Source organism: Falco rusticolus, chromosome 3, assembly GCF_015220075.1.
Source record: "Falco rusticolus isolate bFalRus1 chromosome 3, bFalRus1.pri, whole genome shotgun sequence".
NCBI lineage: Eukaryota > Metazoa > Chordata > Aves > Falconiformes > Falconidae > Falco > Falco rusticolus.
Window position 1 is genome coordinate 99,651,625 of NC_051189.1, and position 27,261 is coordinate 99,678,885.

Here is a 27,261-nt window from a genome sequence, read left to right on the forward strand (position 1 = left end):
CAAACACAATGTGGCTCATTTGCGGTGTCTGTGAACAGATGTCTAACAGCGAGCAAACAAAACAGTTATTCTTAAGACATTATTTATTTCTGGTTTATTTTTTAAATGCCTTTATTCAGCCCTTTCATATCAGTCGTTTCTATATGCTTTAGTGTTGTATACTGGCCCGAGTGTTACTGAAAAAAGGTGATGGCTTAGGGTTCGATACAAGAAAAGAGGAAAGGCGAGACATGGTGACTTTTAGGCAAAAGAACCATGCAGCCAAGCATTTGCCTTCAGGAATTTCAGATGCCATTAACTGTGCTAAGTTTTCATTCTGGGGGTTGAAATCTCCAAAACTGTTGTGTGCTTCCAAGTGAAAAGTTTCAGATCAAACTAGTTTGTTGAACGCAGCTCAGGGAAAAGGTTGATGGTTTTGACATCTTAAAAATATTTTTGCAAGCATTTTGCTGAGGAACTGTAGTAGCTCTGTGTGTTGCGACAAGGACTTGGTACGTGGGCACATCTGACAGCAGGAGGTTTTTTGGCTGTCTGGTGAAAATTCATTCAAAATGCCACTCAGAGTTACAGGCTTCTCAAAAACACCCATTCACAGACACACGGGAGGGTTCTTGCTGCCCCGCTCCCAGGGCAGGCAGGTGTCCTTCTCCGTGGCTCCAGCCTGGGACGCTTGCAGCAGGTGCTGGCCCACCTCCTTGGTACCGTTCCCGTGTCTCAGACCTTGTGACTGATTATCCAAATGCTCGAGCTCTGTTTCAGTGAAAGGGCAGGGAAGCGGTGCCATTCACTGGCAACGCCACCTTAACAGCCCCAAGCTGCTTATTCGCAGCCTGTGCCCTCCTCCAGTTGTTCTTGGTAAATTGTTTATGGAGCCTTGCAACAACTCAGAGGTGAACCCTGCCCTTCCACAGCCCCAAAAAAGCTCTGGTTATTTCTAACCCAAATCGACTGTCACAACCAGGTGAATGCAGGGATACATTTGCTAGAAGACAACCAAGTGCTTGTGCCCTGCATTCAGGGAGACGGGCTTTTCCAGGCACTGAATTTTCCTCTTGTTTTTGATGTGCGGGTGTCATAAGGAGCCCCGGCTGTATGGGGGGGGGGGGCGGTCTGCAGTCAGGAGAGCGATGGGAGCAGCCGTGGGCTGGCACCCCCCTGCAGGAGGCAGACAGCTGAGCTGGCAGTCCTCTGAAACTGCCACTGCAGGGTTTGGGGAAACTGCTCTGGCAGAGCTCTTCATGCTCTCCCCTTCTTTCCCACCACCTGGAAAGGTAACTCAGTCTTAGTAAGGCTTACGTGTAAAGTCAAAGTCTTTGCTCATGCCACGAGCCCTTCATTATGCCCAAGAAACATGACAACATTTCTATTTCGTACCACAAGCACAATTCTTTACTGAGCAGGAGGGAAATTTTCTCAAAGTGGTTGGGTAAAATCCTCTGAACTGGAACCAGAAAACACAGGACTATAGGACTATATCATCGATCTACTTTCTAATCACAGTCCATCGGTCTCCTGTTGTCACCTGGACAAGTCACTTACAAACACACACCTGTGTGTGTAACTAGAAAGGAGCTGAACTTGTAAAAGATGGGTTTTCTAAAAGTGGTGCCAGGGCACGTCACAGCCTGTGCACACTGGGAAGAGTTTCCATGTGGGAACAAGTTTGGAGCGCTGGTGCTGGTGCTGCTTTCCACCTGTAGTCCATGGGTCCTAGAGGTCTGTGAGCTTTTTATAAGAGATGTGTGAAAATTTACCTATGAGGAGTCAGGGAGCTTTGATTTGCTACGTAAAGCTCTGCACTTCCCCTGGGAAGAGAAAGAAAACCAGGAACCTGCAGACTGATGTAGACTGAGAGACGTTGGTTTGGTGAAGTGTTCATTTGTGCCACAAATGCCTGCGTGCTGATTTGTGTTCGTCCGTGATGCTTTTACTTATCTCCTGGGTTCTCAAGTTGGTTTCTCTGTGACCTAAATTCTTGGGATGCCAATAAAACAAAATTCCAGGTGAATTTAGGTAGTACATGACAAAGCTTGTAAGTGATTGTGGAGCGATCTGTGGACTAGGTGAATATATGGGGTTTGACTCGATAAAAAATAGGATGGTGATTTTCAAAAAAAGAAGCCAGCTCTGTTTCTTTCTCCTATCTAATTACATTTTTAAACCTCCCTTTTTAAACAGCATACGGGACACAGATTTCCTAGTCATCTGGGGATCAGTTAGAACCATGTCCGCATGTTATCCAAGTTCCAGCTGATCAAGCCATTGCATATACTAGAAGCTCCCTGCGATATTGCGCGGACTACCATGGACAGCAAAGCCAGGCTGGAGCTTTTTGACAAAATGAGTTTCAACCACAAATGCCTCTATTTGTCTAAACCAAAACTTTGCAGGGAATAGATCTAATCAGATGTCAAGGCCCTGAAAACTTTAAATGTAATAAAATGGGATTTTGGCACTTCACATTAAAAATTCTGGTTTTCTGTAAAATGGTGTTTAGTTACAAAATGTACGGGAACCAGATTACAAGTTGAAATGTTTTAAAAATCACCTAAATAAAATATTTCTACTGGCATTTTTTACATTGTTATTACTTTCAGTTCATAAACTTTGTCAAGGTTTTGATTTTTTTTTTGGTCACACTTCAAGAAAGAGAGCTTTCAACGGGGGAGGAAAGAGTCCAAATCCAGTCCCAGTTCAGACGATTGCACTGCAGAAATCTGAAAGCAAGGCTCAGTAGAAGAGAATGGAGGAGAACCACAGAAGTGTCCCCAGAAGAAAAACAAATGAGGTATTGTTGTTCTACTTTCCCTTTGCATCTGCTCCCTAGCCTTTAATCATTCATTAACAGCTATAGTTCTGGTACGATTCTTATCAGGTATTTATTCCAACAAGTAAAGTGTAATGGTAATGAATAATCGGGAACCATTATTTTAGTCACTCTTCCTGATTCTGTTTAACGACTAAATGAATACAAAATGTTTTTTCTTCCTTCTAGCAGGGCTATTTAATTTAGATGTACTATAGATAAATGCTTACAGAAGTCATTCCTTAAAACTTACAACAACAGGAAACATTTGCGTGTTTACATATCTCTTTCATACAATAATGAAATATGGTTTGTATTTTTTTCAATGTTACACAGTAAACAACCTGATACATTAACCATGGTTCATTAGGGAATTGCTTTATAATGGAAAAATTCTCTCTAGCTGTACATCCTGAAAAAAAATACTGCTTAACTTCAAGTTATGATGTCTGCTAAATGACTATAGCTCTGCTTCAGTGGTTGAAAATGAAAAAAAAAAATCAAAGCAAAACTTTTCCTATATATTATCAAGTTTAAGTTATTTTGTGCAGTTATTTGACCTAGAAATTAGAACGAATGAAAATGTAGGTGGGAAACTGGAAGTGAGTTATTTAAGTCTCAGGGGTTTTGCTGGGAATAAATGTAGTAGAATCATTTATGGTCAGGGATATTTTCTTGAGTGTATGGGAAAAAGGGAACAGAAGGTTTCTGTCTTTCTTGGGAAAGAGCACTGTGAGAATTTTTGCTAGCAGAACAGAAATATGGGGGCTGAGATTAACAAGATTACTGATTTTGGCGGAGGAATTCATAGAGAAGTTGCTAATTCTTGGATAAACCAAGAACGACAATTGGAGGATGAATTTCTTAGGGGGCTCTATAATTGCAATGGGCCTGAGGTCTGGTTACTTCGAAGCAAATGATAAATCTCATGAAAGCGACCCGTGGCTGGAGCAGGTTGTGAGGTGGCAGGACCTCTGATGGTACGTGAGAAGAAAAAGTCTCTGGACAGCAGCTCAGTCCTATCTTTGCTGTTGGGTATTTTTTTTTTGTTGATTGATTTTTTATTATTTTGTGATGACAATTTAGAAAACACGTGGGTTTAGCTGTGAATAAATCTTCCAGCATTTCACGAAGGAGGAGGTTGACAGCTGGGCTTTGCAATGCTCATTCATAGGGGCTGGTAGTGGGAGAAATTCCTCTCGTCCTAGCTTGGGTTCCGAGGGGCTTTGAGTTACTGAAGCCGTGCACTGCTCTGCGTGGAAATGAAAGCTGCACATCGCACAGCTGCTTTGGTTTCCTGTATTGCTTTATTGCGCCGGTCCCAGGACCCCCTCTTTGAGAAAGGGCTGCAGGAATGGGGCGCTGCAGGCTCTGCACCATCGCTTCTCTCCTCTTCTGCTGGGGGAGTCTGGTGTGCCAGGATCTCAGGATCTCAGGTAATGGTCAGTTAACATTCTTGTCTGCGATGAGCACATTGAAAACTGATTTTTGCCAAGGTGGGATCTAAGGCGTTGCTGTGCCAGCCAACGTGGTACGTGCTGGGCAGGTTCTCAGCTTCTGTGGCTTCTCATAGCCCTGTGGAAGCCCGTGAACCCTGAGCAGTTCATACTATGTGAGGGTTTCACTTACAGAACAAATATGAAAGGACGTTTTATATTCAGTCATTTTTCATGACAGAGGACTGACATGACCAAGACCAGTTTTATATGGGTTATGTAGCTATGGGATTACTTCAGTTAGCTTGAAAAAAAAAAAAAAAAAGATAGGTAATGGTTAGTTTTTATGATACTACTTCTATATATTAATTTATTCTTCATTTTCTATGCATAATTATTTATCCACTTGCTGAGCTCTTTTTTAGTTGTATTGATATAGATTTAATCTGTGAATTAAGCTTCTTTCACTTTAAGGACACATTGCAATTTTCTTGTCATTTCACCTGCTGTAAGGAAGACAGTATTTTTTGTGTTTTACAGGGATGAAGAATTATTTTCTGTCATCTCATGTGTGGTGCCACTTACTACTTTAAGAGTAAAAGACTATATGCAAGTTTAATTCTGCTTTATCTTTTGTGTATATTACTTCCTGACCCTGCTCTCTTACTTACTTCTTAGCATTTTCAGTCTTAATTTGGTTTGGAGTCCTTGATCTGACTCTTGTTGTTCAGGTTGACTCAGATGAATCCACAGAAGGCTCTCCACAAACTGCGGGAGCTACTTAAAAGCGGGATGAAAGAAGGACTGTCCCAGCCCAGGCTAAAAAAGGTGCCTCTAGCCCAGTATTCTGGCTCTAAAAGTGATGAAAAGTGGCGAAAAGTGGAGGATGATTACTAAAGGTTATTATAAAATGACGAGCATGTAGTGATAACTGCCTGCCCTATGATCCCAGCTCCTGTGGTGTGACCTCCAAAGTCAGAGGTAGAGTCTTCCTGTTTAATAGGTTCTGGTGGTTGACTTTGTCCAAGAGATCTTAAACTCATGTCAAATTCTGTAAGCCACATTTTTTAGCAAGGAAACTCAAAGTTACCAACGTGCAATATGAGGAAATACTTCTGGGTTTTAGTTGTTTTGAATCAGCTAATGATTCGATGCAACATTCTTCACTGCCTTTCATGATGCAAACGCTTCCATTCCCTATTTGATCTGTCTTTGGTGCTCATGCTTTGAGAGAGCTCTCTTCTGTATCTTCCCTTTTCCATGCCCAACTAATCCCAGATTTGGATGTTCCTTGAAATTGTTACTGCCTAGTTTATTTCTTAGAAACCTACTGATAGATAATTTTCAGTGATTTCTCCGATGTGCGCTGTATAAAGAAGGCTTCCAGCAAGGGGACCTCCTTGAGTTTATAGCAAACAGGGATGTGAAGAATTCATGCGGTTCACTGCCACGGCCTTATCTTCCCCGTGTGCTCCTTTTTTATCTTGGCAATCTATTGCTCCCACTACCTCTTTGGCAGGTGTCCTGCTTGCTACAGAAAGGATTAACTATGAGCTTTTGATGGCTGTCAATGTCTTTTGGGGCATATGATGTGTTTATGCTTTATGTCCTATTTTCACCTTCCCCTTCTTGAGGGATGTAATCTTTTTTAATATAATTCTGCTGTTTAACCATGGCAGCTTTTTTCTAAAGTATTTACTCTGAGACTTCAGGCTGCTGGGAAGTATCTTCCTCTTGGATTTATCACTTCTGATACATCTTTGACAAGCTTCCACTTTCTTTTTCTTAAACTCAATCACTACCATAGTGGCTTTCTTGTTCGGTTTGTTGTTTTGGGGTTTTTTTTTTTTGTTGTTGCTCATGTTTATATAATAAGTCTAATTTCATTACAGTTACTGTCAGTGTAGCTGTTTGATACAGGACCCCAACAACAGGTCAGATGGCTTTCCTGGCCTGCTTCAAATGTTGTGGGCAGGGATGGCTTTTTGCCCAATTATTTTTCCTTTCATTTAAGACTATGTGATTGTCTACATATTTCAAGTTGTTCTGAGCAAAGTCTAAAAATTGAAGATGTTACTTTTTCTCTTAATGGGTGACCTTTGTTTATTGGTATCGTTGTGATTTACAATATTTGCCTTTCCTAAGGGGAAAGGTGCTCAAGTTCTTCCACCCAGCTCACAGCTGGCAAGTGCCAGTAACTTAACCCTGGGGCAGGGACCGGTGCATCACTGGCGATGCCGCACCAGCCACTGCACTGTGTGCTGTGCAGGACAGCATGGCACCCGCTGCTCCGCCACCCGTGGTGGTGGTTTGGAGCAGGAGCGGAGGAATGCTGCCCTTCCAGAGAGGCTGGGTTTATTTTTCCTCTGACCAAGGTCTCTGGGACGAGTATCCAGAACCGCTTGGTGAAACTGCAGGACCCAGGAATAATGACCTAGAAACACAGGGGAACCAGGCAGGCTGTTGCATGAGGCATACTAACTGCAAAAAGCGAAATCTGGGCAAGTAACTTGTGAGAGTGCTACCCAAATGCCTTTGTCATTTTAAAATATATTTCCCTAGTGCTTTTGCCATTGATTAATGGATTTACCTTACCAGAAATGTACCCTGAAAGGCTCTGGCAGTCCAGCAGGCGAGAACACTTCAGCCAAATGATACGTCCCTGTAGCTGTATCTGCAGTGATGAGAGCTAACCTGAAGGGCAGGAAAAGGCAGTGAATTATTATATGCTTGTAGAGGAAATTAAAACTTGGAAAAAGACTCGTTTCTAAATCCACATATTGGAGATGCCAGGGGAAATGTATTTAAAAGCAAACTTGCATTCTGGTATAATTATGATAGCATTAGTGTGGTTGTTGGGCACCATCAACATGCACCATCTATTTTGTTATCAGCCTTTACATCAAGCTGTTACAGCAGCAGTAAGTAGGCAAAATGCAGGAACTATCCCCACTTTGCTTGGAATGTGCCCTACACAATCAAGTACAAGTAGAGGGCTGTAAAGGAGCTGTTACGGTGGTCAGTGAATTGCCTAAGACAACTTGAACGGATGGAAGGGCTCAGTTCTGGTGGGGGGCAGTGCAAGGATATACTGTCTCCCTTATGAAACATACTGGGAAGGTCACAAGCCCCATAAACCTCAGAAGGCTTAAAGACAGTGGTATAATTACAGTAGAGCACAAATGAATGGAATTCTTGTTTTAAAAGACTTCCTTGTCTTCCTCCATGCTCCATTTTAACATCTAGACAAGCAAAGACTTGAAACCTAGCTTTATCCTGATCAATTGGCTTATCTTGCCCCTCGAGGAGTTTAAGAAATCCTTGAAACCTACAAGGGATCCAAACAAATTGTTGCAGAATCAAGACTTTTTTATTATTATTATTTATTCCTTTCTAAGACTTTAGTGCTGAGCTGTCCCAGAACATATGCAGAAATAATCCTCTGCCAAGGTGTGGGATCCAATATGCCTCTAACCACTCAGCCTTCAGGTTACCTGAAAATGGAGAAAGATGTTCTTAAATGGTCTTAAACATGATGAGAACACCCTTTCTGCTTCAGCGGAATTTAAAGCTTGCAGTCAAAGACTGAGCTGGAGGGAGAGCGCTCCCTGTACACGTGGTGAGCTGGATGGTGTCGATGTGGGAAGCGTGTCTGCCTAAGCCTAGAGCTTTAGGTGGCCGCTTTGTGTCTCAGAAGCACCAGCGTTCCTGGCTGGCCATCCCTTCTCATTTTCTAAGGCTGGACCTAAGTTACCATCTGCTGATCCTTGTCCAGTCTGCCTGGTGAGACAGGGACCAAAGGCGCGTGAGCAACTGCCCCGTCTCTTCAGATACTTTGTGTCTCTAGCTCCCAGTGGCATCAGACCAAAATGCACCTATAGGTCTGTGTCACTGTCGTCTTTAGGACTTTCAAGGCACAGCCCAGAGCACCTGCAATAGTTCATGGTCAGTGACTCAAGTTGTATTTAATAGTCTAAAACAACTTTATTGCAACATTGCAGCGATACCGGCCAAACTGAGGTTTTATAGAGGGCAGTATTGTTTGCCAGGCTGATGTTAACATGCATGATTGAAATGATGACACAAGCAAAACTTCTGCTCGAAAATGGAGAAATTAAAGACACCAAAATATTATCTTTCCTCTTGCCAAGGAGAACAGCTGGCAGGAGGGGTTTACTGAACAAAAACAGCGGACACAGGTTATCATTTTCACAGGCTTTCCCTCTAAAGTACAGGATTAACAAAACATGCTATTTTTTTATTTCAAAATTGGAGGGTTCGTGTCTTTCATCTGGTCAAATTTAGCGTAAAAGTGAAAATAATACCAAAGTTAGAGGCACCATAGGGAGACTGTTAATGTGGTAACAAAGGGCATTTGGCCAGTTAAAATAATAAAAGACTATACAGCTTTCCCAGTGATGGCTGAAGCCCAATTAGTACTTTCCAAGTAGAGCCACAATATTCCTTTCCAGATTATGCGGTTTGGCACGATTCAGAATGAGTAAACTTACTTTTCTACAAGGGAAAAAATATAATTAACAGAAAAAACAAGGTCATGCAGTATTATGCTTTCAGTAAGCAATAATACACCATGGGGTGTACATTAAACAGTCAATATTCATACACCTTGGACAGGCTGAGGCAGATGCAAAGCAATGGCTCAGCATACACAGATACATATATTATCTTAATAAACTTATGTGCAGGAGTAAAATGCAAATGGACATTTTATTTCCTTACTAGATGATTTTAAGGGAATATATATATTCAACGTTCATGTGTATAGCACTCACACATATTACTTTAAAAGTACCCTTTCTATTAACATTTTATCCTTTGAAGTAATAAATGGATTTGCTATTTCCTTTTTGTTTGAGCACCTGCGGTTTTGTGCTGCTACTAAAGGGAGAGTGGTTTGGAAGATTTGGGGGTTTTTTTGTAATTAAACTGATTGAATTTGTTAAAAGGACTTTCAACCTGGCTACTCACACTGAAAGCCTCTAAGAATCTATTCTTATTTATAGTAATCCACTTGCCAGGACTCTGGAAAGGACACAAAGCCTGCAAAGGCTCAACAAAGCTGAAAATAAAGTCATAGGATTGGAAAAAAGGAAGAACAACTTCCAACTTGGAGGGGAACCTGCAAGTGATTCGTAAGGGTAAGTTTTTTCTTCTCTCTCATTTTTGATAGTGTTTTTAAATGAACAGACTGTTCAGCTGAAACTCAAATAGAGAGGAAAGCATGTAACGCAAAAGCAAGCATGGTGACCCAGGGTAAGTATACACCTGGTAGCAAAATGCAAAGAGCCCTGCTGAGACAGCTGGTTAGTGCTCTACTAGTGACACCGTTCATGAGAAAGCAGACTGATAAGCACCAGGAGGAAGATGAAAAAAGAAGAAAAAAACAAAACTTCAAAAAACATGGAACCACTCCCATCACCTGAAGCTTAGACCACACACCTGAAAGGGAGTAACCCACATCCAGCTCGAGTGCGGAGTGTGAACAGCCTTATCTCCCTCTCAGCTCCACCGTTTTGCAGATGTCTCATATACTTATAGAAAGTGCTTGCAAGGGAGGAATTGGTCATTTATTTACTAATTTATTATTATTTTTTAACATTTTTTATTCTAATTTATTTAATGAGTTTCTTTCATAATGACAGTAACCTATGATATGATAAACCTTCACAAGCTGCACCATCCCCCCCTAGCTCCTGCGTGACTGCCGTTTGGCTCCCGCTGGGTAAAATTTCCTTCACTTCCCAGCTCCACCTAGGACTACTTGCTCCATTAAGAACCCAAAGAGCCTCCGAAAGCAGTGCTGCCTGTTGTATTTCTGTGTGTGAAGAAGCGGGCAATGCGTGGGCTGCGGGTGTGGGACGCATTTGTGACCTGCTGTATCGTTTCACTAGTCACGTACAAGCACTGTGCACAGCACACGTTCTGTCTTCTCTTAACCACGTCAACAACTGATTGTGTACAACGCTCCAGTCATCTACAGGGGTTCAGATATGCCCTGAAATGCCTGATCCTAAGGAGTTACTCGAAAGACAAAAAAATCTTCGCCTGCTATGGAGTTGTGCTAAGTATTAAACTACTTTGAAGCAGGAACAAATTGCCAAAAGCCTTATTATTTTAGACTTTTATTATTTTAGACTTATTATTTTATATTAGACTCATTATTTTAAACCACTCCCGTCTGAGACCAGAGGGGAAGCAGAAGCCAGTGCTGGAGCAAGGCGCAGGGTCTGTCCCGTCAGCTGCCACATACCCCCCCAGATGTGTGGCACAACAGCACCTGTGCTGATGCACGGCCTCCAATTCCCAGAGTGGGATTTTTCCCACTTTGCACTTGAATCAAGGTGGAGCTCCTTACAATGTGGAATTGAAACTTAGCATATCTTCTGCTGTACGTACACCTTATCCCTCTTCTCTTAATCTCACCAACGTTACAGTACTGAGGTATCTAATGAGGTTGTCTAATAGATTTGTGTGACTTGAGTGTATAAAGAAATGGAAATAGGATAAAACTATGGAGAAGACAACCGAAAATTTGTATGCCTAAATACAACTTTGTCTCTGTATCTCCAAACTGATAAATCATCTTTTAGAAAGCAACAGATCTGTTTGCCCTGAGTCAGAGCTCCAAGAAAGCTAATGGAAAGGAACGCCACACAAGAAATGGAGAGAAAATAACCGAGAAAAGAAACCTCTCTCCTTTTTACATAGAAAATATTTTCTGGATGCTTCATATAGATGCCAAACGGCATTTCATATTAATTTATTGGTGAGGCCAGTTTCTCATAGAAATATAAATTTTCTTAGCTTGGAAAAATGTGATTGATTTTAATTTTAAAATGGCATCAGAAGGTACTGCACAAAAAGACAAAAAAGTTACTTTATATAAAGAGAATAATGCAAACATTTCCCATATAAATAACTGCTGAAGGGTGATTCCATGCTCTTCACTGACCTCCCCCCCAAGCTATTTTAAATCACTTCACATATATCTTCTATAAAGAATCAGTATTAATGGCAAAATTATACCATGTAAAAGAACATCTTGTCAAACAAGTATACCATGTTAACCTGCAAAACTCACTATACTCACATGCAGCAATTACATTTTATTTTTCTTCTATATACCTTCTTGCAACGCTTTCATCACCCCGGTGGTTCTGTGTATCCTCCAGCAGTATGTTACACAATGGGACTGGTATCTGTCATGTATAGTTTAATTCTTTCTTAATTAGCTTAACACCTCTACCAGATTAAACCCAGTAGGATAGTATTACCATCCACTGCGAGTCTTCCTTCATGTGACATATTCCCCTTTGTAAGGCACCTTGCAAATCCCTTTCCTTTAGCAGCACAGTGTCTGTCGATGTCTAAAGAGAAGGGACTGATGACAAAGCTTTGTCCCAATTTGACAAATACTTTTACTAACTACAACTAGCAAAAAAAGAAAGAGGCAAGTCAGGGGTAAGAACTGCTTCAAAATTAATCTTGTCAAGTCAGAATGATCATTTGGTTGCACCCTGCAAGTTTGTGATGTTTGAATGTGTCTTAAATATTTCTAAAATATAGTGACTTATGGGTCACAGGGAATTAAACTCTTCTGACAGAAATATCAATTTAATTACTTTTTGAAGCCACTGTTTGCCTGTGCTAGGTTTACTTAAGTCACAGATCTTGGGATTTATAAAATTAAAGCCTTCCAAACTCAGCTTAACAAAATAAAAAATATCAAGAGTTCTTCCTCCTTTGGTGAAAGCTGTTATGTCACTACTGAAAGGCGTTCAGAGCAGACCTGCTTGGTACACCAGGCGTCAGTCCACAGCCATCAGCTCCACAGGGATGCCCTAAACAGAATACAACACATTAAACATTACTAATAATACGCCAAAAAGTTAATATGTTCGCTTCACCACTTCAACATCAAAGAAGGCATTATATTGCAATGGTCAAGGAGGGCACATCAAGAAAAACTGCCTTTTAATAACTTAATAAAATAATCCTGAAGAGATAGAGATTCCCCTCCCAATAGCAGGTTCCCTTCAAATTTAAAATGGACAAGAAGATTTTTCAAGAAGTCCGTAAAGCTGCATGCCCTAGCAGATAACTCTTGTGAATACATTTTCTCATTCCAGCACTGTTACATAAAATTTTAACAAAAAATACCTATCAGATTGTTTTTAAATAATCTTCCTCCCTCTGAAAAAATCCCTCAAAAACGTAGTTCATCTTTCTAACAAATGGTGAAGCTCTTGCTGGTAAGTATGGGGATACACTGGTCTTCCGCTCTCTATAATTGTACAACTGAAAGTGTTTTTTAAATTGCTGGATTCTGCCACAAAGTAAGGAAATGTCAATCCTTTTCTTAAAGATTCAAAGTTTCCAAGTTCCTAGCTAGTTGAACTTGCAGTCCCAAATCATTAAGTTGTTTCTGAAAATGTCAATGCCTGTTAAAACCTAAGTGTTACATGTTTTTCATTCCAAAATGAATGGAAACTTTACAACCAGGTAGTATCAAAGGGGTATTTTTACTGTGAACAACCGGAGGAGTATTGATGTAATAATCCTACTGATTTTGAAACAGTCATGTAAAGAAAATACTGCACTGCTGCCTCAAAGACACAGACTCTGTAAAGTCTCAAGTCTTTAACTGTTAACACCAACTTTAAAAAATAAGCAAAACCAAGTAAAAAGGCAGATCTGCAGTGGTGCAACTTCTAGGAAATGCCTTGTGATTAATACCACCCCTGCGGAGCACTCTTATGCAGAGACTCTCCAAGTTAATGTGCTTTAGATACCACCATCGGTTGCTTTCCTGTGACTGTGCCAGCTGTGTGCTGAGCTTCAGGTGCACGCCAGGAAAGATGTTCAAGCTGCTCCGGCAGCAAATGCAACCCAGAAGCATCTTCCCTAGCTTCTCTGGGAAGGAGGTGGTGGGCTGCATGCTCCCCCACGCTCTTTTCACACCACCTTGATAGATTCCGTAGGTGCCTTCGGGAGCTCCTGCTCTAATGCATCAAAGAGCTTTTTCCCCAACTAAAAAGGAATATTCAAGCAGCTTTTCCATAAGACCAAAAAATAATTTCCTGAGGTACTGCACATGCCATACCACCCTCGAACCTTCACGGTTCACCCTATTACACTGAAGCACTTGTGAAAATTCCTTATTCCTGAATACATTGTGCCTGGTGCTCTCAGTGTGCTGAGTGCCTCTCTTTCTCTCCCACCATTATTCCTTTTTATTTTTCTCATTATCTTTAGCATCAATTTATCCCAGCCGCGTGTTACCCTTGGAAAAAGCACATTGAAAATACACACTGCTAAACTGACTCTTAAATGTGTAGTGTTGGCAGTGGAGACGTGCACTCGAGGATTAATAAAAAAAATCTGCTATAAACTAGGAGCTTATTAGTTGTAAACAATGTAGGAGATGGATCTAGGTACGCATATTAGCTGGCTGCAGGGTTGTTCAGTTGCCGGTGGGATACAACCACAAAAAAGCAAATACCATCCAAGGACAAACCAGTTAAGCTATTTCTTAGCAGAGAAAAGGAAAATATCTGTACCATTGCTTAAGGCACCTGAAAGATCTTGCACTGATTTTTTTTCATCATGTTTCATGGAAGATGAAACAGGTTAAAAAAAAGCCTGCAGAGACTACCAGAGATAATGTGTTTTAAGAGCAAAGCTGCAAAATTTTTGTGTGTTTACTTTAGCAGAAACAAAAGCTGATACAGGAAATAATTATTCTCTAAAAACACAATAGAGTGGTAAACAGTAGGCAAGGAAAAGAACTATTTACTCTAGTAGACAATGTTGGCACAAGAACAAATGGGTGTAATTTGGACATGAATAAATTTAGGCTGGAAATTAGAAGGTTTCTGACCATAAAAGTGGTGAGGTTCTAGAGTAGTTTTTTAATACAAATAGTGGGGACAAAAAAATAACAACTCGAGCTATTTAATGATGAGGATTGTTCAGCTCATGGAAAATGCTACAGGCACAGTTCCCTGGGTAAGTAGGGGGCTGCATTTTGATCATCCAGGAGATTGTTTCCAGCATTATGTTTGCCTATTTTCTGAAAGCATGGGGTAAAAAAAAAAAAAAAAAAAAATTGAAATTAGATCATATTTATGCATACAGTGTTAGAAATATTGCTTAAGCAAATGCCATCCATATGTAAATGATCTTTGTAATTAAGCTTGTGCTTTGCAATAAGAAAACAATTTAACTTGATAAATAGGTATCACATTGTACTTCAGTGGTTGGAAGCTAATTCTTTTTAACGGAAAGATGCAATTTGTCACATGCTAATTTTCTTGGGGTTTATAGTGTATCTTTCTGCTACTTTAATTTTGCCTTGTTGTCTCCTTTCAGTCTTCAGCATTGTAGACAAGCATTTTATCAGCGTGTGTGGACAGCAATGGGAGACAGCTGGAAAGTAACATCTGCCTATTTATTTATAGCAATCTGGCCAAATCTGGCCAAATTTGGCCCCAGGTTCCTCAGATGAACATTTGCTGATAGTCTAAAGCAGTATTAGGACAAAGAAAAAAACCCTGATGATCACCGTGGAAAGATGGAATCTGAGTATCAGACAGAAAGATGCAAACATAAAACAAACATATCTGAGTTAGAAGAATAACTTAAAATTCAGGAAGGCTATCCAAAGAAAATAAGGAAAATGTTATGAAACTGATTTCCACAAACACAGAAGGAATTTGCTGAGATTGCAGTTAGGAGTTTAGCATAGAGACCCAACATAAAAGCACTTAAGGTTTTCTTGTGCAGCCTCTGATGCCTGAAATAGCCTCGCTATTAATAGCTAATAAATCTGGTTCACCCAACACCGTAGTGGCTCTTGAAATTCAGATCTGTGGTATACCACTATGTCATCTGAGGAATTACAGTTATTTAGAAACTAATCTACATTCTCTCACCAGCAAAGCCAAGCAGCAGAAAGGAAGACAAAACATTGCAAAAGCAAGTAGAGGTATTCCCCTTGTCAGTGTCAAAATGTAAACAAGCGAAGAACCTTGTTGAAAACAAGGTGAAATGCTTGCATATGAGTAGTTTAAAGCCATGCTAAAAATACTTATTTGCAAATGTATGTGCACACATGAATATAAGTATAAATGTACTTTTTATCATGAATTAATTATCTTTATATTCTCTGTAAGCCCACTTACAAAATATTTATTATGGAAGAAACTGTATTATCGACTGCAGTAGGCATAGGTGTTAGCTTATAGTTAGTACTTGGTCATCAAATATTACAAAAATATGTCAAAATATAACAATAGATAAGAAAATCACCCAGGTAAGTGTACTTGCCCAGATACTGGAGGAGTCTGGCTGGACCACACAGAGGAAAAAGGCACGGCCAGCCTGTCACCCTGCTCCCCAGGAGGAGCCCCGTGGTGGGGGGTGGCTGACCTCTCTCCAGTTGCTGGAATAATGTAATAGTCCTAATGGCCACGGAAGCAAATTGGAAAAATTTAGCAACACAAGCAAACATAGACATTTCTGTGTTTTCCCAGATTTGTTGCTGACCAGAAGAAGTTATGCAAAGATGTGGTAAAAATAATGCAAAACAGTTAAAAGTATGGAACTCAATTTTTGGTTCACTTTCATTCACCTTTGCATGAAACTGGTTTTTCTTGTCTTCCTTTTTAACCCCTTCTTCCTTATACTCATTAACTACTGTATTCCGTAGCTTTTGCAAGTAACAGCTACCTGAAGCTACAAGCCTGAAGGCCTCAGCAAGTTTTTAAGAATGAAAGGAGCTCCCATCATTAAGAAAGCCAGTTCAGATTCTTTATGCGTGAAGTTGCCATGGAGGTACCAGCCATGGTGCTTATGAGCCAGCTGCCAATTTTGAGGGTTTTTTTTTTCCTTTTTTACTTCTGAGGAGTACAAATGAATTTTTTAAGTGTTATGGTCTGCTTTAGAAGGACACATTTCTGATGAGGAATCATTTCTCCTCCTATGTTGCCCTTAGGAGGACACCGTGACCTGTCTGTTGAACAAGGGGCAGGGGCTGCTGAGGGATGTGGCTCCCCGCTGTGAGGTCGGGTCTGCCCATCCCAATAGCACCCAGGCAGCTGGGGGGTGGGGGGCTTGGTGAAGTGTTACTGTCGCTTGTAAATGAATACCTCTTGATTTAGCTTCTGAAAGTGAAACGACAATTTCCAGGGAGGAGAAGCAAAGAAACGCTGCTGGAAGTGGCAGGTTTCTGGAGGCCGTGCTCAGTGCGAGCGCAGCTACAGCACGGCAAGGAACGTAGCACGTTGGGCATGACCAGTGCTCAGCAGAGCTGAGGTAGGTGAAGGCAAAGATGCCTCTCAGTGAAGTTTTACACCTTTGCTGATGGTGAAGAGGTCATAAGCAGGAACTAGAAGATGGGCAGGCATTCAATGAGATGCTTTGGCTTATAGCTCAGTAGCGTATCCTGCCAACAATCATTCTTAAGACACAATGAAGATCAGACTTTAGTCCCATCCCTTCTAACATCTGCCTCATGTCTCAATCCCGCCCCCCATGCCCCACTCCTAGCGTTCTCCTTGTGTAGTTAGATTTTATCTGAATATAGAATCTCCAGGTTTTGCTTAAGATCCTTCCACGTCTCTGCTGTGATGCGAAGGCACAGGCAAGATCTAAAGTTATGCAGAAAGCAGTTTGCCAACCCTGAAAGGTTTCATGCTCCAGCTTGCCAACCGAGCAGCACAGAACGAAAGCAGCAGCAAGGCTCTAGTGGCCATCAGCTTTGAAAATATCATGAGAAAGAGGCAATAACCCATGATTTCTGATTTATCTCAGCGTCAGACGAGTTCGAATTTCTGGCAGGTCCTTCTGTGTCTGCCATTTGGATGTGCTGATTTTTCAAGTTTTCCCAATGGGCTACATTTTAATCCAACCGGGAAATTTAATATTTGAGAAGCTATTAAATACAGTTTCAGTAGCCATTGTGCTGTCTGTATAGATTAGTTGTCAGAAAACTGAATAAACCTATTTGGGAGTAGGAAAGAATATTAAATGAAAGTACTTTGCAAATGGCAGTAAATCTTTAAAGATGGGGGGAAAGAGTAAATGTATCATCCTGTTAAGAAACTTGGTGACGGACACTTCTAAAATAACTAGACATTCATCCATCACCGATAAAAATTACATTCCTAATTGTGCAAAAGCCACCAAGTTCCTTCATCTAACTGCAGTTTCAGCTCACTCATTTAAATAGTTTTCTCATTCTGGTGCAGCTATATTGACTAAACCTGGATTGTAAAGGGATTTAAATGAGCTCACAGCCCTGATGTAGTTCATAATCACCTTTTTTAAAAACCAAACAGAACAAAAAAAGAGCCCAACTTTTACAGTTACAGTAATTTTACAACCCAGACACACATAATGGGGATATCCATGAATTCTTATGGTGTAAATTGTGTGTCTGTCCAAATCAAGTTTCTCTACATCTGATATTCCAGGATATATCGGTTTGTTTTCTAGATTTTCTTATTTCAGAACTGTCTATTAAAAATGCAGTGTTCTGTCTGTGGGCGATGAAAATGAGCGACTTACTGTGAGTTGTTTAAATAAAAATCCAGAAACTGCTCTATCTACTCGGTAGGTTTTTACATGAGTGTGAATGATCTGTTTGCATTACACTTAAGTGACCACTGATAAAAATACAGAATATTGGCTACCTCATTTTAAGAAGTCACTCCAACCCAGGCCTGATAAATTCTTCAATCTTCATAAAAGACACAAGGAGCTTTAAGAACTGATGCTGGCAGATGGAAGTCTGTTCAAGGCTTACATTCAAATTAGATTACACTCTGCTATATGTAAATTTATGAATGCTCCAAGAGTGACCAATTAGTTTCAAAATTATTATTGCTATTTAAATCTTTAATTTTTCTAACACCTGATCAAGGTCTGAATCTACAGTTAGTTGGGGGCGGGGGGGGGTGTCACACTTTCTTCTAAATGCAATCATCAGTTCATCACTACAAGTGCATTTGCATTTTGGATAAAAATAGATAAGAGAATTGCAGTGAGGTTCTTCAAAACCTGGGTTGCATATATAATGTGAATCTTTCAACTTACAGCTTATAGCTGTATCTTTTCTGTGTTTTCTAAAAATGACCTCCTCTGATTATCCCAAAATGGCGCATTGCTTTCTCAAACGCTAGGGACTGTTCTTAAATCAGTTGGAGAAAAATCAACTCCAAAGTGTAGATCTTTGCTCTTCCCTTCAAACAGTGCTTTGCACAATGACGTTTTTTCTTGTTAGGTATTGTGGCTAAATACGTAGTACTGCAAATATTTTCCAGCCTAGCCGATCGTTATGAACGCACAGAAATTGTGGAGGCAAGTGGACTACTCATCTACAACTAAGATAAACTAGCTGCTCAGAAGTGTGTACCTGCCAGGAGTCCCTGGGCCATTGCTGTAGTTGAAAATGAAAGGACCTCTCCAAATCCAAGACAGTAGGAAGGCTGGGAATTTTTCAATACCAAATTAAGACAGCATTTTAATGCTTTATAAATAAATACAAATTTTTATTATGGTTAGGTATCCAGTCTTTTTCACACATTTATGAGACCTCTTGACAATTATATTTTATTTTTTGCCCCTGGCATCCCCAAATAACCCCTGCAAGTTAAAATTCTTTGGAGTAGTCAATTTTATAACTTTTGCGCATTAGCTAGTGATCTAAAGCCCCCCAAAATTACATATATATATTTCCCAAAGGCAGAATTAGGATGTTCTTGTTGCTCTCAAAGAGAAGATATGCATAATAAAGTCATTCTTTTCCCAATTGTACGAAGGTATACACATACAAATCTGTACGTGGCATGGGTGCAGGAGGTATATGCAGGTAACTCAGACTATGTTAAAGCTTCTCAGCACTTCTCCTTTACATGACCTTGTTCTCTGATGCTTACAGTCCTGCCAGATTTTAACCACTCAGTGGGTATTTTCCACACAGGGCATTTCCATGAGGAGAAGTTTCCCCTCCTTGTTTCCCTTGTTGTTGTTATTAATTGTTACTACCACATCGTTTGTAAGCTCTTGGCTTTACCCCTGCTTAAAACTATGGGAAGTGTTCTTGTGCCTGTGTGCCTTGAAGGACTCGGCAGAGATGGGGAACAAGGAAGGAGGCGTTCTTCCCGGGAAATGCACCCAGTGTTCCCTCTGGGTGCTTGGGGCTGCCTATACGTTGAAGGCCAGAGTGGAACAATAAAGGACCAGCCTGATGCCAAGCAACTGGAAACAAAAGCTCAACTGGAGGGCAGGAAGGGGAGTGTAAAGTGGGACAGTAAAGAAAAAAAAAAAAAAAAAATTCTATTCGGAGAGGATTAGGATTGACAGGGCAAGGGCTGGGCCCTAAAGTGGGAAGCGGTGGGATGCAAAGCTGTTGGGAGAGGAGCGGGAAGGCGGGGGAAAGGTGGCTGGGTTGGGCAGCGATGCTGTGACAAGAAGATTGCTTTCCAAAATGGGAAAATGATGACTGAGATGGACAGAAGAACCAACAGCATGGGGCACAAAACTTACTCTGTGCTCAAGACAAACTCTCAACGAGCAGCAATTCAGTCTTTTTGTGCTCGTTTCCTGAAGAACCTGCTCCTAATTTACCACACACAACACTGATGATGGGAGCACTCATTTCCAGCAGGATTTCCCCCTAACACTCACCTATTCATCATCTGGCTCACAGTTGTTAATGAAATTATTTTCATAAAGTGCCCTATAAGGGAAAAGAATTGTGTTTAGAGAGACTTAAAATAAAATAAAATAAAATAAAGACCCAGAGATTAAGGTCACAAGTATTGTCTAAATTGGGGCAAACAATCTGAAGCACCAGAAAGTTGCAGGGTTTTATTCTTTTACAGAGAAATCCATCCTACACATACTCCTGTGGACTTCAGAAGCTGTTGCAAGAACCCAGTAATTTAGCAAGTCACACACAGCTGTTGGGCATTTGGAAGACAAAGCGCATATAATTAAAGTTTGTTTTAAGTGATCGCCTAGCATCAAGCTCTGTGGCAGAGGAAAGGATGCGCTCCAACTCCTAAATGCAATAAACCAAACACGGAATACCAAAAAAGAAGAAACTGTTAGCAATTTGTAACCAGATAAAGCCCATCAGCTTGCCAAAGACCAAGACTGCTCCTCATGGAAAGGTAGGTGGTAAGTTCAGTACAGACAAGCTTTGAAGAAGATAATTCCTTTTTAGAAAAGGAATGGCAATGATCCATGCTAACTCTATGCATAATATGGGCCAAGCTATATCAGCAATGGGAAAGGCAAAAATGTCATTACCAAAAACGGTAATTTAAATGGGATCTAGCTGCTTCAGCTCATATGAAACATATGGTCAGCTTACAGATATTACAGGTGCAGTGGCACAGGTAGCTACATTTCTGTGCAAATAAAAAGACCTTAAAGCTGGTTTTGAAGAGTAATGCTGGGACTGGGTATATGTATGTGAGTAAACATTTTTGTAGTGTATTGGGTTATGGAAACTTTTTCCTTGGTCACAATATTGATTGACAAGTTAAATTTTCTGGGTGACTTGGAGTTTCAATACATGATGCTCAGGTATAAATACGGCAGGTTTACAGAAGAGCTGCCTGTGAAAACAGAGACCGAAGATGTCCCACCCCCTCTTTAGTTACTTAATAATGACATTTTTCCACTTCTCCTTTAGCATAGGAGTCAGAAGTATGTAGCATACAGTCTCCCCTCCCTAAGGCCCCTCTGCATCCCCCCGCCCTCCCGTAGCCCCACCAGCCAGGGCATTGCCTTTAGGAGCAGAGGACGTGGCATCGCCTGCGTTTCCCATCTCAGTGAAGCTTCTTACCGTCACTTACTGCCTGCAGGTCGGAGGGGTGGCCGGTTTGCTGTGGCTGTTGTGCCACTGGAGACGGGCTTTGAATGAGCATAGGAGGCAGAAGAAACAGAAATGGGTGAGTATGAAAAAAGGCTTTTCTGTTGAACGTTTCACTAAGTATAAGGGCTCAGTGAAATATTTTGACTGTACATTCACTTCTGCACAATCTCTGTGAAATATGGAGTATAAGTGAACAGCACAGTGGCAATCCTATGGTCTATCAATATTCCCACCACCACCACCACTTTAAGAGCGTTTTCCAATTTAGCATTTCCCACTGATGCCAGTTCATTGGCTGTGCATGGCTACCTACCAACGGGGTCTACTGTTGCAAATAAGCTTGTGGCTACAATTCCCTGCTAAACTTTGAGACCAAGACCTGTAGCAGAAAGAGTATCAAATGTAGTTAGGAAAAAAAAAATCCCAAGGTTTCAGGCACACAAGGTGCCATATTTTGAATTCCTGCTCATTTTTAATGTTGTGTTCGTTAGGACAAATTCAAACACAAGGAGGAGTTTAACAGGATCTAGAAAACCCACAACAAGCAGCTCTTGGCCTGAGACCTGGGAAACCCATTGCCTCCACTGCAGTTCCCATTCCAGAATTTGTTTCCCCCTTTTTGTTGGTCAGAAATCATTCAACTTTCAGAACTTTTGGTTACATTACAGTCATGCAGCTGAAAGCACGGACCAGATGTACATTTATAGTCCACAAAGAAGCTGAACTGATACTGTGGATACTTCTAAAGCCAAAAGTGTTTTTTGATCATATCTATATAATTTAATATGAAACTGAAAAATTGTTTACCTCTATCACATCCTGCAGTTATCACATGGCATCAAAAACGGAGTAAGCTGTTGAGGTGTTTTAATTGTATCTAGGAAGCCATTTGGATTTTCTTCTGTTTAACTCTGAATTGCCTGCGTTGCAATGCTTGGTTTGGAAATGCCATTTTCCTCTCAAGTCACTTCAGTCTTTCTTTCCTTGTAATATTTTGGTCTGGGAATAATGATGTGAAATTTCTAGCAGAGAGAGTGCAGGGGAATCTAGAGGTATTTTATACATACTTATCAATAATGCATTTCTCTACATTCTTAGGGGATCATATTTCCATAGGCAGTTGCAATTAATTCAAAGCAACTGTAAGGTGAAAAAAAAAAAACCAACAACAACAACCAAACCCACAACAGGCCCTCCTATCCTCAGGGCTCTTGTCCAAATAGATACAAACATTACAGATCAGAACTTGTGTGTTTTATAGCAGCTGATAAGAATGCAGAATCGACAGGCAAGTGAACACACAACAACAGTACAGGCAAGAAGGTCCCTTCAACCTGCAAATACACCTGTCCTGAGCTGCTGGTTCCAATGTGTGTTTAGCTCAGGTCATTGTACTGATGAACAGAAAGCATCTTCTGTTCAATGTTCTGTCAACTATACTAGACATTTAGAACAAAATAAATTAAAAAAAAAACCAAAACAACAACAACCACCCAACCAAAAACAAAACCAACCAGCAACAACTTTCAGAGGAAGGCTATAATGGAAGGAAATTAATTAATCCATCTTTTATGATGCTGACTGACACAGGGAGTCTTGCTGTTAAGTTCAGTGGTAGTAGAACAGGCTCCAGTATGTTTTTCACACGTGTGACTGTATCGTGATCCCTGCCTGGCTGCAGGTGAGGGCATGGGGCCACCAAATGCAAATGGGAATTTTACTCAAGTGAATATTTGCGTTTAATTGGGCACTCTAACATAAAGAAGTGCTTAGGGCCCTTACTGCCACTGCAGACTCATATATAGAGAAGTGTAACAGGGTGAAAAACATAAGCACAAACCCAGACTGATACATCTTGTGATATAATGGAGGTTCACTGTGAGTCACTACTGGTTAAAATTAGTGGCTTTATGTTAGAATTTTAATATTGCGCAGTTTGCCATTTCTTTTGGCACATACAATTATACACCTTAAACACTTCAGCCGCAGCTACACCTGATTAGCTATAGCCATGTCAGAGAATACATGGATGATACAGCTGACTATATTTTAATGCTTTTTACGGGGTAATATTGCTATATTGGCTTTGTGATCCCATGGCTGGAAAGTTTCTAATGCTTTTTTCCCCATATACCTGTGCAACCTGTGCTGCTGGCAGGCTGCAGTCCTGCCTTCCGTGAAACACACACCAGCCCACAGGGCAGCATTTACCTCCTGAGGTTCTCACACTTTTTCAGAGCACTTTGTAAGTCTCAGTGATACCCTCCCCTCCTGAGGCCACTGTCATAGCATCCTCTGGCCACTGCTACGGTCACTGACACTGAGACACGTGAGGCCTGGCCTGCACTGCAGAGGCGGTGGGTGAGGCCAGCGTGGAGCAGCAGGGGAAAGCCAGTGGCACATGGAAAACGCAATAATACAAACACAAAGGAAGTTAGAGGACTCCAGCGTGGATCCACAGAACGGTGTGGATGGGGCCCTTACATGAAGCCATCAGGAGCGTGTAAAGGCTACGTTAGATATACACTGCAGCTGTTCATGAGGACATCCAGCGCCCCACGGCCAGCCACTCTGCAGACTGTGGCAGCAGATAAGACTGATAAAAAAATTCTGATTGCAAATACTCCATAGGATCAAAATGGTTAACAGACCATGATTTCAAGACAGTATGTGTAACTAGAAGGTTGTGGTGGTAGTAATAATAATAATAACAACATAAATGCTAGCAGGCATTTGTAGGGTATTTTGCAAATTGCTCACATTCCCGTTTGCACGATCCTTGCAGTACAAGTAGTTACATCAGTGTGTATATTTCTGTACACAAGAACATAAAGTGCTCATCTTAAAGCAGTTAAACGGAAACACCTAGTTCTCTTCAGCAAAGTTAGGTCTGAATCTCTTGATTTCATTCCCACAGTAACGTAACACAGGTTTTACACTTTCACCAGAGTTCCAGTCTTTGCTCTGCACAAAGATGTTTTCTTAAGTTTTGAATACCATGTGAAAATGAAGAACATAAATATAGCACTGAATGGATTAATTAATTCCAGATAGTGTAGCAACTCAAGAGCATGTTGTCTAAGAAAAACAGTCTGCTAAATCACATTACTGAATCACCTAAAATCCAAGATTTTTGTATAATCATATTTTATGCCCCTTCAAATTCCTTTGTTATCACAGCTCAAGCTGTAAAACCTTCTGCCTCTTCTACCTCTAGAGAACAGCCTCCATTCACGTATAGGAAATTTAGAAGTGCAGTAAATTGTGTCTTAAGAAGACAAAATATCTAAAATTCAGAGGTTTTGACAACATTGTTATTTAGGTAGGGTAGGCTCTTATTTAATAACATTAAAGAGTCAAAGCTCAATACAAACTCTATCTTTAACTTCTTTTTTGCGTAGCATTTCTACAAGTGTATTTTGAATAATAAGCCAGATTTTAAATATGCTTTCTTGTTGGATTTACTGTGAACAAATACTGAAACACTTAATTAGATGTCACAAGATCATATTGTATTATAAAACTATGTGCTATAAACATGCATTCCCCCCCCCCAAAAAAAAATAATACAACAGAGTCATATAAATAAGAAGAAATACGGCTTACCTTCCTTCCTTAGAAAATATTCCCTGCAGGCAGAGTAAATCTGGTTATTAAAACGAAAAACAAGCCTGAAGTGTACAACTCACAGCCAGCCAGCAGATACAGCCGTCTCCACGAAGGCTGCCTGTTTCTAGCCTGCTGTACATGTTTCTCACTTCTCCACATTGTAGTTATGCCACAAGGACTCTAACTATGCTTACAATACTATTCTGTAGCATAGCTATAGGCACCGACCTCCTGCATAAATGGTACTTACTGTTCCAGAAGTCACGCATCACCCCATAGGAAACATACACCTCCGAAAAAAAGATTTGTCACAACCGAGCAGATTGTGGCAAAACACTGCACCTGGCTTGTCAGAGAAAGTTGTTACCCTCAGTGATTGGCACATAGTCACAAAGCAGAGTATCTTTACATTTCTGTATGTGCATGCGTACCTACATACAGACATGTACAGAAGGAGTCGCAGCGCGTCTCTCACAACCACATGCTAATTGCTGAATAGGAGGGGGGGGGTGGGGGGGATCTTATTAGTATTACACGCGATCGCTTTTCTTGACCATGGCTTTTGCCCACATTTTTCATGTGGTATGACCAAGACCAGTGATGCTAGAAAGCATTTCTAACTCAGGCACGAGGAATTATTCACATAAGGCACCGAACTCGCCGTGGCTTCCCCTGCGAGAGCTACTGCAGCAGCAGTGCAGGGTCTCTCTGCTGGTACTGGCTCGCTGCAGTCTTTGTGCATGAGTGTACATTACAAACAAATTAGTAAGACAATGACATCCAATACCCAAGAACTAAAGAAAATCATGGCGAATCAATCAGATCCTACAGCAGGCATGTAGATTGGCTGTAAAAACATTTAACGGGAGATGGATTCTTCCTGTGCTGTCAAAGTTAAAGGTACCAAAAGGAAGCACACACTAAGGCATTTTTGTTCCACTGTGATATTGATCCAGTGCCAGACGTAGTGAAACACAATGGGCACACAGTCAGCCTTGGTAAATTAGGTAAATTAGAGATCATTTGATGGTATTCTATTGTTGCTATTGTAATCACAGTAATTTTCACTGGTAATGGTGCTTCGTGATGAAGTGCAGTTCTCACAGGATAATTGTGAAAGGTATCGAAAGATTCAGGGTGTAGCATCTGGTTTTAAAAGCTCTTCAGATTCAAATTGGCATTTTACTTTATCTTGAAAATTTATTAGAGATTCAGATCATGCCGGTTTAAATGGAAAGGTGAAAGCAGGGTAATTTCAATCTATGAATTATTCAGATTCAGACTGGTGAAATTGCCATCCATGAACTGATTCTCTGACAGTCTCTTTTGCAGAGCTTCCATTATGCTTGTCATTTTTATTTCTTTATCTACAATCTCTTTCTCAGTTACTGAGCTTGTCCCTTAGGGCTGTGCTTCACAAACCAAGTATTTCAAATTGGCAATAACCTAAATGCGTTGCTGTCTCAGATCGCAGTCTCCACAGGCTGTCTTTTCCAAATCATTAAAAACCACATCCACGATGGTGTCTGCTCGATTAGATGAATTAAAAAAAAAAAAGGAGCAAAGAGAAGAGAGACCACAGCATCATATCGAAGAAGAGTTATGTTCCTGTAACAGTCCAGCAAAGAAAGTGATGCTTTGTGCTTGTTCCTTTGTTGTCAGTGTAACCCCTTCTAGTTGCATAGCATCACGCAGCAAGAAACAACTGTTAAAGCAGGCTGACTTCGTGCCCTGATTTCCAGCAGGAGCAGATAAGGACTGTGATATAGGCAGGCTAATCCACGCAAATACACACTCAGAGACCAAGCACAATTAATAGCTTCTTACAGGCAAGAAAAATAGAAGCAGTAGTAGTTGTAGTTGTAGTAATTGTAGTATTAGAAGAAGGAGAAGCGACTGGATAACCGAAAGGGTTTCATTCTCTCAGCCTCCATACAGATTGCAGTCCCAGAGACTCTCCACTTGATGGCTGGTTGTGTCATTGCTAGTCGACTGCTGCCCTGTATCCAGAAGGACTGGGATTGATTTAGGTCAGAGAGTCTGGTTTCCTGTTTGAGCTTTGCTCTAACTGATGTAAGAAATTGCGGCCATCTGTATTGCCAATCTATATGACCCTGGGACGCTGGCACCGCTTCGGCAATGGAGTGCCTGCAAAGGCCCCAGTCGGACAAACAGTGACAAGTGCCATCTCCTTTGTCCTATTGCTGCAGGTATATCGCCACATGAAAAAAAAAAAAAAAACCCTCTTAGTACACAAAGTGGGAAACAGGCGTTCTTCCTCAGAGGCAATTTGGGTACAGAGCTCCGAGCAGTCCCTGCTCAGCTGAAAGCGCTGCCAGGCTGAAGCCAACACATCCAGGCTGCATGTCTGTTCCTACGCTACCATCAGGAAAATTTCCCTCATATGAAAAAGGCAAGAATAAAAAAAATCTATGCTGCTTTGTGCCTGGTTCTATGCGTCTGCTTTGCCGCACTGCGACTAGAAAACTGCAGCAGTAAGA

At 40.9% G+C, this 27,261-nt stretch overlaps 1 long non-coding RNA gene across 2 annotated transcripts; it reads right to left on the bottom strand.

Moving 5' to 3' along the window:
- On the bottom strand, positions 1 to 27,261 carry LOC119145334. 2 transcript variants are annotated; one of them, XR_005103392.1, is made up of 5 exons: positions 24,758 to 27,261; positions 21,122 to 21,189; positions 12,053 to 12,104; positions 6,838 to 6,936; positions 1 to 1,263 (listed from the first exon to the last, which is right to left on the bottom strand). It is a non-coding gene; the product is annotated as an uncharacterized LOC119145334 (long non-coding RNA). The 2 variants fall into 2 exon arrangements; XR_005103391.1 differs by lacking the exons at positions 1 to 1,263; positions 6,838 to 6,936; positions 12,053 to 12,104 and having other exon boundaries at positions 18,888 to 21,189.